Genomic DNA, 14,519 nt, shown 5'->3' with positions numbered 1-14,519 from the left:
TCTTCACAAGTAATAGTTTTACTTCCAATGTGAGGGGCTTATCTTCCAGCATAATCTTTTGCTTTTGATTTGCTTCTGTTACTTGGGTTTTTAGTAACTGACAATGTTTTCTGCTATCCATAGTCTTTCCAGAGGCTAATCGCTCTGAAGTGGACGACAGACTAGTCCTTCAGAGTCCATTCTCAGTCTGGATGCTCTCCTGAAACTTGTTCACGCCGAGTTACCCTGCTGGTATCTGAGATGTCAGTGGCACAGCTTCCACATCACAGCCATACACAAGCCACCACAGAATGACAGACAGACAGCGAAATGGTGGCTGGAAGACAGAGTCAGCAATAGCTGGAACCATTTCTCCATTAGACATTCTATCCATCACAGAACCTGTCCTTTTCTCACCACATCCGTGAAATATACTGAGGTTTTCATAGTATGTGTGTTCTTTTTATATTCTCTAATTCCTGGACCCAGTAACCCTGGCCTTGTCATCTCACCTGTTGATAGCAATGCTGATCTCACTTGGAGCGCTAACCCTGACTCGGCACATCTCCCGCACATCCGAGGCAAGTTACTGATGATGACCCAAGGCAGGCACCCACCTCACAGATCTCTGCCTGCCAGCTCAGTGCCTATTTGGCATGACCAGCCTGTCAACAATTCTTAGAGACGATGCTCAAAAAGAACCAAACCCAAACGTATTGCCATCTGGTGAGCTCTGACAGACAGCAACCCTGCGTAGTTTCTGAGACTGGAAATCTTTAGATAGCAGTACCCTCGTGTTTCTCCTGCAGAGCAGCTGGTGGGTTTGAACTACCAGCCTTATAGTTGGCAGCAAGGTAGTGACCCACCCCACAGGACCACACAGAGTCCTTTCCTAAAAAGAAAACAAAGATGATTTATGCTTCTTGATAGTGACGTCTTCAGTGTCTAGACTTTGCTGGTTCCATTTTTCCATTTGACAGTCTCCTCAGTATTCTCTCTGGAATCTCATTTCACCTACATCTTCCTGGAAAATTCCTTAGAGGCAATAATAATGAAAGTATCTGTCCTACATATTAACTACCCCAAACAGTTAGAAGCTCCTGAAATTGGGACCTCTCTGAAAGGAACTCCCCCATTCAAACACCAAGTGGACTCTCCCTAAGTACCTACCATTTTTTATACACTACGAACAACCGAACCTACAAACCTGGGTAAGCAAAGGAGCCTGCCTCAAAGTGTGCAGACTTTGGCGCTCCAAAGAGGCCAGCCAAACAGCCGATGGACAGCTGTACATCTGTGGAAAAATGCATGCTCCACGTACTTTAAGAGGATCTCGGAAGATGACTAACTCTTTCTGGGTTTGTCAGGAAGTCTCTGCTTACATTCCAAGACAGGCTGCAAGCTAACACATTTCTTACTGTTTGCTTTCTTTTTCTCTCTGCGGTCATTGTTACATGTGCAATATAATCAAAACAGAAAGGCTAATGACAGAGAGACTTTTGTTATCAAACATAGATTTTTTTTCTATGACAACTGAAAAATAAGTCTAACCATATACTAACCTATTTCTCTTATTAAAATAAGACCTAAGTTCTGCTTCCAATGGGAAATAACACAGAATAATTCAATTTTTAAAAATGTACACATTATTTCTTCACTAAAACTGGCCATCAGAATGTGCCTTACAGATCATTTAAAAATATAAACATATCACACGCAACCTCATCCCTGGGGGATGGACAACAGAAACGTGGATAAAGGGAGACGTCGGACAGTGTAAGATAAGACAAAATAATAATAATTTACAAATTATCAAGGGTTCGTGAGGTAGGAGGGAGTGGAGAGGGAGGGAAACAAATAATGAGCTGATACCAAGGGCTCAAGCAGACAGCAAATGTTTTGAGAATGATGATGGCAACAAATATAAAAATGTGCTTGACACAATGGATGGATGCATGGATTGTGAAGAGTTGTACGAGCCCCCAATAAAATGATTAAAATGTGTGCATATATATATGTATATATATAAACATAAAAAAGAAATGTGCCTTACATTCGTGTGTGAATGTGCAAGTGTACACTTTCCAGGGGGTGTATTGTATACATACTACCACTGCATATTTGGTTTATGGTTTCTGTTGTAGTCAATCCAAAGTGAAAATATGTAAAATGCAAGCTTTAGGACTTGCGTTTTCTTCCTGAAGTCCTTCTTTAGAAATGTATTTCTTGAAACACCCACTCCCGTTTGCAAGGATGCAGGAAAAGATATCATGTTCTGAAAATCTCCCTTCACGTGTGTACTTTCCAGACCTAGCAACCATGGATGATCAGTAGTTCAAACACAGGCAATCAATACTCTTGTTATTAATTGGGGACTTTATAAAGGTCACTTCCTCTCTTGGAGTGTGCACAGCAATATGTAAAGCCTGAAAATATGGGCAGTCATAGTTCACTGTCTGCATCGAGGAACAGAGGAAGAATGCCACCGTAAGAGAGAGAAAATGAACCAGAAACAGCATTTAGAAGGGCCTATTCTGTGAGCTAAAGTATGTCCCCAGAAAGCGATCATCAAGTCTTTTCCTCAGTATCTGTGAATGTGACCTTACTTAGAAACAGGGTCTTTGCAGATGTAATTAGTTAAAAATCCACCGCCATCCAATCAATTCTGACTGATGGTGCCCAATGGGGCAGGGTAGAGCTGCCCCCTTTGCAGTTTCAATACATTACCTCTTGACCGCAGCAGGAAGGCACGTCGTGCTCTCAAGCAACAGCTGGTGGCTCGAACTGCTGACCATGTGGTTGACAACCCAATGTGTAGCCACTAAGCCACCAGGGCTCCTTGCAATTATTCAGATCACAACGAAGTGGGTCATAATCCATTCTAAATGAATGGTGTCCTTGAAAAAGGAGAAGCGAAGAGAAACAGAGACACACACCCAGAACTTGAAGGCAGACTGGAGTAATGTATCTTTATGAATCGGTGGAAGGACAAGGACTATTGGAAGGGAAAAAAACTAGAAGAGCCCCCCCCCGCCCCCCCCAAAAAAACACAGACTTTCCCTAGAGTCTTTGAAGGGGTATAACCTGGGGAAAGTGTAATTTCAAACTTCTAGTCTCCAGAACGGTGAGAAAGCAAATTCCTATTATTTTAGGCCACTCAGTTTAATGACCACTTGCTGCAATGGCCTAGGAAACTAACACATGCTGAAATAGGAATCATAAGTTCCCACAGCGCCCCGAGCACTAAGTTCATCCTTGATGTGGACTTCAATCACTTTCTAAAATAAATTCTCTTTTTCTTTAGCTTTGATGGAGTTTTGTTAGCTACTAATAAAAAATGTGACTAATAAAATTCTGTATAATAAGTTACAATGCAACAAATGGGTTATTTGGGTAGTGTGCTTTATGTGCCCAATGGATTGGCCAGGAAGAATGAAAACCCACATTGCCTGTGAATAGTTGGTTCAAAATGCACAACAAATGCTGATAGGAAAAAAAAAAAGTGGTTTTGTTTTAAACAGGAGGCCTGGTGTGCTGTTGGGTAAGCATTACGCTCCTAACCTCAAAGTCAGCAATTCAAACCCACCAGCTGCTCAGAAGGACAAAGGTGAGGCTGTATGTTCCTGTAAAGATTTATAAAACCTATGAAACTCCACAGAAGGTTTCTATAGTCAGAACTGACTCACTGGCAGCAAATTTGGTGTTGGTAATTACTTTAAATTTTAAAGCCAATCTTTGCTTTCTCAACTTTTTATTTCCCTATCCAAATCCTATCAATTCCTCCTTTAAAATCCCTTCCATATCCACTTTGTTCTATGCATTTTAAGTTATGACTTTAGTAGTGATAATACTTAGTCTTACCTATGTGAACTCTCCTCGTGCCATAAAAGCTGCACCAGATTATCAAGAGTATAAATAAACACATGCAGCTTTGAAGGTACCCCAGTGGCACGGCAGTTAAGTGCTTAGCAGCTGGCCAACAGGTTGCCATTGGAAGCCACCACCTGCTCCACGGGAGAAAGGTGTGGCAGTCAATGCCCAGGACACTTACAGCAACAGCCTGTCCTGGTTTGACTTCGCTCGTGGATGCAGACTCACTAGCTCCCAACTGGAACGCAGAGTTTTCACACCAAAGAACACACTGGTCTCCTGAGAGCACTGGGTTGATCTAAGAGGGAAGTATAGAAATTGGATACCCAAAAAGGGAGGACAAAGTAATGACATGGCTGGCTTACAAACTTCCATGGGTATGGGAATATGTTCATAAGAATATTTTGATAGGAAACTTTTTTTGAAAAGAATATTTTGATAGGATTATGATGTAGATATTCACATACTGCAATTATTACGCATAGAATAGTTTTGTTTCTATGAGTGTATAGAATATTATGTTTAAAAAGCCTGGAATATTTTGAATTTTCTGAATTTTAGTTTTTTCCTTTTAAGCACAAATATGATTTTACTACTGTCCTTTTTAAAAAAATTATATTTGACTAAAGAATGGTATATATGTGCCAAGTTGAGGACTGTGATAGTTAGGTTTTCTTGTGTCCACATGGTTCTTGTAGGAACCTGGAGTTTAGTGTATTAATGAGGTCACAGCTTGAATGGAGGACCGAGATAAATGGCTCTGTGAGGCCAGCCTCTTCCTGTCTCTTTCTCCTTGAAGGCAGGCCATACACACTCTCCGTTTCATCTTCCTGTTGACAAGCCACTTCAAGTCATGCTGATGGCAGCCAGAGCCCAGAATGTGTCTACCACTATTGACCTACAAGACTTTGCACCCACCCCCACCGGCCCGTGATCTTCCTCCATTCTGCCTCACTGCATGTGGCTGCACGACTCTGAAGGGGTATTTATGGACTAGTATTCGACTTATGGTGTAGAATCAGATTTATGGACTTGATCTGTACTAGGCTGGGATGTTAGCTGGAAATATAATTACGTCTTGATATAAAGCTCTCTCTTACACTTAAAAAAATGACAGCATTGGAAATCCTAAGACAGTCTGTCTTACAAGATTGCTCTCAGTTGGAATCAACTCAAAGCAATGAGTTTGTATTAGCTTTCTATGTAGCTTTAAATTATTCAGTGAATAAAACAAATACTCGAGTGGTCTGGTATCAAGATCCTCTATAATCTAGTTTACATCTAAACTCTTAAATGTATATATCACAAATTCATTAAAGAATTTCTGAACAGATTGATTTATAATCATCAGTGTATTATGTGCCAAATGCTGTGCTTCCGATTTCATATCCATAAAACTGAAATAAATTCATTTTTGTCAAGTCGATTCAGACTCACAGCGACCCTGTAGCATTACTCCATAGGTTTCAAAGGCTGTAAATATTGACAGAAGGAGTTGATGGGTTAGTTAGCAACCAAGACTTAAACACTGAGCCACCAGGACTCCCTTTATTTATGTAATCTCTTCTAATATTTAGAAAAACTTTTGGTAGTTTGAGAAAATTTATACAACTTCTTTGACTCTATTCTCACTGAGAGATGGAGTTTATGCCTCATCCATTGATCATGAGTCACCCTAAGCTTGAAATTAATAAAGTAATACTGACACATGGCTGCATTAGAAATGGTAATACCTTCCTAACAAGAGAGAAAAATATAGTGACAAATGCAATTCTCCATAACTATTTTATAATGCAAGGAACAAATGATGTAAATCTCTTTATACTTGTGTCTTTGGAAAATGAAATCAATAGCTAAGAAGACCAACTACCATGTGAATACCATGTGATCCCCATGCTTCAAAGACGCTCAAGTGACGGAGAGAGGCCACATGTAAACCCCTCGGCTGCCAGCCCCAGGTGAAGTCCTAATGGCATCACCCATTAGACAGTGGATGATGGGGCCGCTGGACAGCTCGGGCCCTCCAGCTATAGATTATCTTGATATCCCAACACTGACACTTCCCAGCTAAGGCCCCAGACATCATGTAGCAGAGATAAATTGCTCCGTTCCAAAAACGATCTGAGTCCCTCACACAAAGAACCTGTGTGTGCCATAAAAAGTATATTATATTGTCAAGTGGTTTGCTCTACAGCAGAATCAGCCAAAGCAAATTTGTATCCATGGAGCATTGCTGTAACAAGGGCTTTTAATTAAAACATGGCCGTAGCTTCAGACATAAGAAGACTATGAGTGGAAACTGTTGATGAGGGCTTCGAGGCTAATACGATAAATGTGGGTAGAAACATAATAAAAGACAAACTTTTTGTGTGGTCACAGAAAGTTTAGCTCTACAGTTGTCTGCAGTATGCGAAAGGAGAAGAAACCCATTCCACTCTTCTTTTCTAGCCAAGGAGCTTCCAGAAAGAGTACTGACAGTGCTACCTGGCTGATCGTCAGCAGCTCTGGTAGTGTAGCGGTGACCCACTGGGGTGCTAATCACAAAGTGAGCAGTCAAAACCACTAAGCACTCTGCAGGAGACACGTGGAGCTTTCTGCTCTTCTGAAGCGTTATGGTCTCAGAAGCTCACGGGGCCAGTTCCACCCTGTCCGCAGCTGCTATGGGTCTTCATCACCTCGATAGCAGAGAGCCTGTCTGGACCTGGCTTATCACTCACTAGCCATGAAACACACACACACACACACACACACACACACACACACACACGTTAAGAACAATCTCTACAGTTTTCAAGTAAAATGTAGCTAAACCATAAACGAGCAGGACTTTCTAGGTTTTAAATTAAAATTGTGTTTCCTTCCCAGACTACAGAGGGCTTAAGATCCTTAAAGTAAAAGCAGCCTCCGAAAAAAAATATTCAAATCAAAGGGTTAGAAAACATGATCTAGTTGGGTGAGCGGGGAGAGAAGCATTAAAGAACTAGAAGAAAGTTGTAGGTTTCATCGGTGCTGTACTGCACCCTGGCGGGCTCATCTCTTCCTTGTGAGCCTTTAATGCTTCCTCCCCTCCACTATCATGACTTCAATTCTACCTTACAAATCTGACTAGACCAGAACATATACACTGCTACAGATAAGAGCCCATAACACAGGGAATCCAGGGCAGGTAAACCCCTCAGAACCAATAATGAGACTAGAGATACCAGTTGAATACGGGGTGTGTAGGGGAGAAAAGGGAATTGATCACAAGAATCAACATACAATCCCATCCCAGGAGGACAACCAACAGAAAAGTGGGTGAAGGGAGACAGAGGACTATGTAATATATGAAAATAATAAACTATAATTTATCAAGGGTTTATGAGGGAGGGAGGGCGGGAAAAAATGAGGAGCTGATATCAAAGGCTCAAGTAGAAAGAAAATGCTTTGAAAATGATGATGGCAACATATGTACAAATGTGCTTGACACAATGGATGGATGGATGGATTGTGATAAGAGCTGTAAGAGCCCCAATGAAAGTACTTAATAATTTTTTTTAAGTTGGCAAATTCACATTTTCCTCTTCAAAAGCAAGACTCTTTTGTAATAGATACTGCATTGAATTTAATTCCCAAACAAACAAATAAAAAAGAAAAGCTTGATCTAAAGATAATGCTAGAGTATGACTTTATTAAGACCCTAACGGGCCTTTTCAACGTGACAACAGGCTGTTGGAGTCTTTCGATTAAGCCTCTTCCAAGCCTTGTCTTTTAAATAATAGGATAGGTAAGAATTATAAGGGTCTTGTTCTACAGACCCCGAAGGTAAAGAAAGGCTCATCTCAAAGAGATTTGTGCATGTAATTTTGTCTAATCGAGTGGATACCAGTTGATACATAAAAAACCCACCATTTTTAAAAGAATTACAACTGCTTGAATTCCCAGCAATAGAAACGAAACAATAAAACAGAAGCCTTGCTTCCCAACCCTGCACTGAAACAAACTGAGAAGGTTATTCAACACCAACCACAATCTACTGGTTGTTGTCTGCATAAGTTTTCCTGAGTTTACTGACAAATCATCAAATGGTAAACAACTTTTTTGGAGAATCAACTGAATGTTTTACAATGATCAAAGTTTTAGTACCTGAATTATATACTCATATTCTTTCATGATGTGTAAGTCAATCATAAACCTATGCTCTATCTTTCAAAATGCCACAGTTTGGATTAATAGAAATGTGGCAGTCTCTCCTGCTGACATTTATACGTCCTGCTCACAGCTCATCTTTTGCGGATAAGTAACAGTTTGATTCATTCCAACATACAACACAGTGGAATTTTAATAAAAGAAGAAAACATCTAAAGGGGAAATTATGGTCCAAATGTAAATTAAATTGCAATCAATCACATGAGGCTTATTAATTAATTCAAGAAACTCTCCTCAACAGAGGAGACCATGAGCTCTCTATTACCCCTTGTTACAAGTTCAGCTTAATTAGCAATGTGTGCCTTGAGCACTGCTCTCAGGCATTTGGATCGAATCAACAACAGCATCCAGAAAGATCAGGCAAGAAACTTAAGGAGCAGTAAGTTTATATAAATAGTGGTGGAGTGATTATGAAAAAAATAGTGAGACTGGTTATACAACTGAAGAATAAAGCCGATGTCAATGAATTGAGCAAACTGCCTTTTAAATGTAGAGAAAGGAAGATTTAGAATGAAATATAAAGGCCCCAGCAAGGAAGGTCACGTATCAGGGAGAACAACTCTCAAGGAGTCGAAAAGAGCCATAATAAAGGAATTGGCGGCAGGGGCTCAACTGAATTGGAGAACTGCCATCGGCCAGTGACGTCTGTATCCTCCTATTTTCTCCGTATTTTCATGAAAATGGCTGCTGTAATCACCGTATGCCTGTTTTATTACTGCACACTGGATGTGCAGGGGGAAACAACTTGTCTTCTGACTTGATGGTCTTCAGAGTAGAGGAAGTACACATAAGAGACAAACCCCGAGTGGCAGCTGGGCAGGGTAAGATCCTGGACCTCAAGCTTGAGCTTGAGTTGTAATAGGAGGAGGCCTATTGGTGGTTCGCTCTCTCTGAAGGGTCAGCGGAAATTCGTACAGGGGTGGATAAAATTCTTTAGGACCAGAGAGCAAATAATATACATTTAAAACACTTCCATAAGCTGTTGACCCTTTTCCTATCAAGAGGTGAGGTACACTTTCTCTTCTAATGAATCAGGGCCATCCTTAATGACCCACTTATAATTAGGAGATATTATGTATGTGATACTGAGCAACCCGTAAGGATGCCGGTAAAGGCCACAGTCTCCACCTAGTTCTTTCAGAACACCCCCCTTCGGAGCCCTGAAGTACCATGTAAGAACACAGGCCTGAAGTACCATGTAAGAACTCCCCTACAGAGCCCTGAAGTACCGTGTAAGAAAACCAGCCATTCGGAGATCACCACGTGAGTTAGAAGGCCAGGCCACACTGCGTTCCAAAGAGAGTACCCACAATGAGCAGCAGGTGAGTTCCACGAGCGTGCCAGCACCAATCCCACAGACACAACAAAAGAACCTACACGGAGTCACCTCTCATCATAGAGTGCAGGCTAGCCTGCCTCTTTCCTGTCCAAAATTCCTGATCCATTAAAGGAGAGCTTCAGTATAGCAAAGTGGTTTCTATCTGCCACTAAGCTTTGGGATGGTTTGTTTTATCACAATAGTAACCAGGAAAACAATGTAAATGAAGAATTTGTATTTCTAGTTTTTAAAAATGTGAATTAAAGAGAGGTTAAGTAATTAACCCATGTTACACAGAGAAACGAAATCTAAATTCTCAGATCTATTTATAACAAGAATACTATACTTTCTCCCACAGACCTCCCCATTTCTATGACTTTTCTTTATAATATTATTTAAGTGAATACCAAATCATGTTTCTTTTATAAAGTAGATCTCTAGACTCTAACTCACAGAAATTTCTCCCTCTTCTAAACTCTCTTGGACTCATTATGTACAAGAAACTTATTCTCTACAGGTTACACTTGACAGTTAGTGAATGCTACTGTCATTAATTCACAATTAGTGAACTTGTTGATTTTCTTATTCATATTCCTCTTTTTCCTGGTCCTTATTATTGGCCTCCCTGGTGAATTATGGCCCAAGCAAGGGTTGAAAATCCAAATAGCCACTTGATTGAAAAAGGTGAAGTAGACTAGGTACAAAGATGCAGAAGTGGTCTAGATTAAGTTACACATGGAAGCAAATGTCACTTGTAAATGGGTCAATCACAAACTTAAGAAGTATAAAAGCTTCCTGACAATGTGATTTTGTTCACTTTATTTCTAGACCCTAGAGCCTATGAAACTGCCTGACTCTCACAGAGGACATTCAATAAATAACTGTTGAAGTAATAAATGAAGACAAATACTGCCAAGCTAGAATGTAAGCCCAGTGGTACAAGATTTTCCAATTTTCCAAAAGGCCAGAAATAAATACTTTTCTATGTAATCCCTCAATTTCTAAACTTTTACAGCTAATCAGAAAAATAACATTAAGCTGTTTGGGGGTTAGGTAAACAAATCGTGTCTGCAGGCTTGAAGTCTATCTGAAGGCTGCATGTCCGATCTCTGTACCAGTGGGACCTTGGACTGCTTTTTATCTTTCCGATTACTCAGGGCAGTGCCTGGTGGGGGGGGGGGGAGGGAGGGAGTAGGTAGCTTAATAAGCAGGTACTGAGGATATGGCTGATGTCTCAAACGTGCCACCTTGAGGCGCTGCTGTCATTCAGCTGGGGTTTACAAAGACACTACTCAACTTCATCGCTCTCATCCCAAAGGAAGGAGTTTCATCTTCGGCTCTGTAATGGCCACCTGGATTTCACATGACTATCCCCCACTCAAGATTCTGAAGCTAAACTTTCACTCCTTCCAGCTGGTAAGGGTTGATAAATGTCATTCCTATCTGTTTCCAGTAATAAAAAAAGAAAGGCAGGAGAAAGAAAACAGATTGAATTTTCAAAGGGTGACAGAAGAAGCGAGACTGGTTTTGAAATCAGATTTCCACAGTATTAAATAAGAACTCCCTATGGCAATTTTGTTTTCCGTTTTACTGATCTTGGCATTTTTAGATTATACAAACTAAAAGTTTTTTCCAATTGACCTTTGATACTCTCTGATAGTGTGCTATTTTATTTTTCTACATAAAAATTATGAAGTCAAATTTTCAAATGTTTACTAATTACTTAGATTCTTAACTCATAAAAAGTCACATCTAAATAATTGGTGTGTCTGATTTTAAACCTTTAGCAACAAGTACAGATGAGTGGGACTGAGAACAATTTTAAGATACTTTATAGCAGTGGTTCTCAACCTGTGGGGGTCAAAGGAACCTTTCACAGGGGTTGCCCAATTCATAACGGTAGCAAACTATGATTATGAAGTAGCAACGAAAATATTGTTATGGTTGGGGGGTCACCACCAGATGAGGAACTGTCGGAAGGTGAGAACCACCGCTGCAAGGGAGCATGCCCGAAGAAAGCACCTCCGGTACCTGCCCCACGTGCTAAGTGACTCAAATCAAATCAAACACCAAATTTTGAAGACAGAGAGAAAACGAGGTGTCTTGGATTTCCTTTCACGAAATGATCTAACCTGTATAGCCTTGAAATGGCCATAAGAACATCAAAAAGCATCTAAAGATTTCTATAAAATGATTATAGATGCAAAAGAAGAACATGTTCCTCTATATCCAAAATAAAATCCCTGATGGTCCACTGCTTAAACTGCTCTGCTGCAAAGCAAGACGTCAGTGGTTCGAACCCACCAACTGCCCCGTGGAAATAAAAGACGTGGCAGTCTGCTTCTGTGAAGAGTTCAGCTTTGGAAACCTCTCGGGCGGTTCTGTTCTGTCCCATAGGGTCACTGCGAGCCAAAACCTACTCGATGGCAGTGGGCTGGGAGTAGGTATGGCCAGTATCCACTGCACTTAGAACAGTAACTACGGTCACATAGACTAGGCCACTATACTTTGATAATGGCATTAATTTCCTTTGCAACCATATTTATTTTAAACCAGGTTTCCCAGAGCTTGCCCCTGTGTCCTTTTGGAGAATGGGGTTTTTAAATGTTATTTACACTGCATTTAGGTGATAAAATTATTACTAACAAAAGTCCAACTTTGACTGAGTTCCTGCTATTAGTCTAAGTAGCCATAGTAACAGCAACAACAACAACAACAACAAGAGTTAATATCTGGAACGCTGGTATGATTTTTTTATAATAATTTACTACATTTTCATTGTCTTATCAACTCTAGCATAAACATCCAATACATGATCAAATTAACATGGCCTTAAAGAAAAAGGAACAGAACTCTTAGGAACACAGAATCCTGTAGTTCCGGGGGGGGGGGGGCAAGAGGAGAGTTTAGCTGCATGGGCACTAGGTTAAACTTTCAACTGAGCCCTTTACATCTGTAGGGAGAACTGAAGGAGTGCATTGAAATGCAAATATGTACCAGGGGTATAAGAAATCAGTTATGGGTCAAGCAGAAACATCTGGTCTTTTTAGGAGTCCTGTTAATTTGAAAGCACTGACCAAAACAAACTCAGTTCCACCAAATATATTTTGGCATGGCTCAAAAACCAGCATTAGTTGGAGGTATTTATTTTACCGCAGCAAGATTTATCAGTAGTGATGTGCAATTTACAGTATTGATATTTTGATATAATAAGCTTTTTTCTCAGCATATGAAGATATACCTTCTATGCCTTTCCCCATATTTGATGATAGTGGGGTTTTTAATGGTTAATCTATATTCTTTATAATATATGGGAAAATGATGGAAAGGGGTTTAAATTATCCATACCTAATGCTACGATTTATCAAGTGACTAATTTATGGGAGACCTTAACTATCATGCAACTATTGAGGCATTTCGGTATTTTATTTATATAACGTGACCTCATAAAACAGAACTTTGGTGAAGTTCCCGTCTCTGAGAGACTAGCAGTTTCTCTTGAGAGTTTCCAGGCACCATAAGCTCAGGTCTAGGGATCAGAAAACCAGAGTTCAAACTCAGCTCTTCACTGACAAGCCTGGGGATCCCAAGTGCGCTGGACTGCTGAGCCTTCGTTTTTGCCGTTGTGAGAATCACTGGGGATCTCCCATCAGTCATTTCCAGCACACCTTTAATCAAGTTGTTTGCATTTTTAAGTTTGTTATGTTTCTACTACTTTGTTATTTTTTAACTCTCACCTGTTCTAGTCATTTAAGTAATCATTTGCTTTAAACGCAATGAGTCAGGGGAAGAGCAAGAATCTTATTCTTTCATTAAAATATACCTAAGAACCTCGTACTACCAGACACTTATTTATGGTAGATTATATTCCCCGCACGTGGTCGAGTGTTGTTTAACACATTTACTCATAGGCACCTAGGAGCCCTGGTGGCATGGTACTCACTCATTGGTCTGCTAAACACTAGGTCAACGGTTCGAATCAGTGCTCTGAGGAGACAGACAGACAGGGCTTTCTACTCTGGTACACAGTTACAGTCTCATGAACTCATGAACTCACAGGAGCAGTTCTACTCCGTCTACTCTGTCCTGCAGGGTCTCTGTGAGTCAGACTTGAGTCTCTGGAAGTGAATGAGTCATGGGCACCTGATGCAATACTGTGAGAGTATGGTATCATTATGGATTTATTATTGTTATTATTCCCAAGTCAGGGGATATATATGGGCTCTACCAAGCCTTGCTGCCTGAACTCAAATCCCTGCTTTGTCGGTTCATCATGTAATCACAGTCAAGATACCTGACTTCCCGATGCTCCCCTTTTCCCATCTGTCAAACTCGGGATATCAGCTCCTATCCTACAGGGCTGCTGTGGGGTTGATAGAACTTAGATAGAGGTCATCAGGTTCAGAAATATTGGCTTAGCTAAATTAAACAACTTCACCAAACCATAAAGTTTTGGAGGAACTGGTGCAATTCGCACCTGTTCTGTTGGATTCTTAAGCACAAACTCTAAACAAGTGAAGGAAAGTTTTTTAAGGCACTAATAAGTAGAATACTGACCAATCTAAAAGGCATCAAAGGCACTCGGCTTTGAAGACTAACTAGCCGTGTTTTCTCCCCCTTCACCACTAGAGACATCTCCAGGGGCAATAACTCTAGGAAAAGCCACTGGAATGACCATGCCTTGATCCTCAAACTGCAGCTCCCGGCGGCGGGGCACTCTTGGCAGCGTGTACCATGCCAACCACCCCTCCAGCCTCTCCGGCCTTGAGCTGTACTAGGCAGGGCTGTGAACTTGACGTTCTACTTTTAGAAAACTTTACGCAGCCAAAGCCCATCTTCTGCCAAGCGTTTGCCAGGGGACGAAGAGTCAGACAGGGTGGACCTGGTAAGAGGAATTTGCCAATACCTTAACGGAGAGGCTCTGCTATGTTGGCCTTAAGCGCTCAGTCATTTTCTTTAGAGGATAACTTGTTAGCCTTTTACTGTCAATCTGGCATCGCTCAAATTACACATACCCCTTAGAAAAGCAGCAGCACTGGGAGTGGGAATCTATTCTAAGGCCCAGCAAGCTTACCCCAGGAGAAGGTCCCAACTATGCAAGGGGGGCGGAATTCCCTGTTTGGCACTGAGTGAGTGAGTGAGTTTGCGGAGCAGACGGGCTTTG

The sequence above is a fragment of the Tenrec ecaudatus genome, unplaced genomic scaffold (assembly GCF_050624435.1).
Source record: "Tenrec ecaudatus isolate mTenEca1 unplaced genomic scaffold, mTenEca1.hap1 Scaffold_424, whole genome shotgun sequence".
NCBI lineage: Eukaryota > Metazoa > Chordata > Mammalia > Afrosoricida > Tenrecidae > Tenrec > Tenrec ecaudatus.
Note: the sequence above shows the minus strand (reverse complement) of the source record.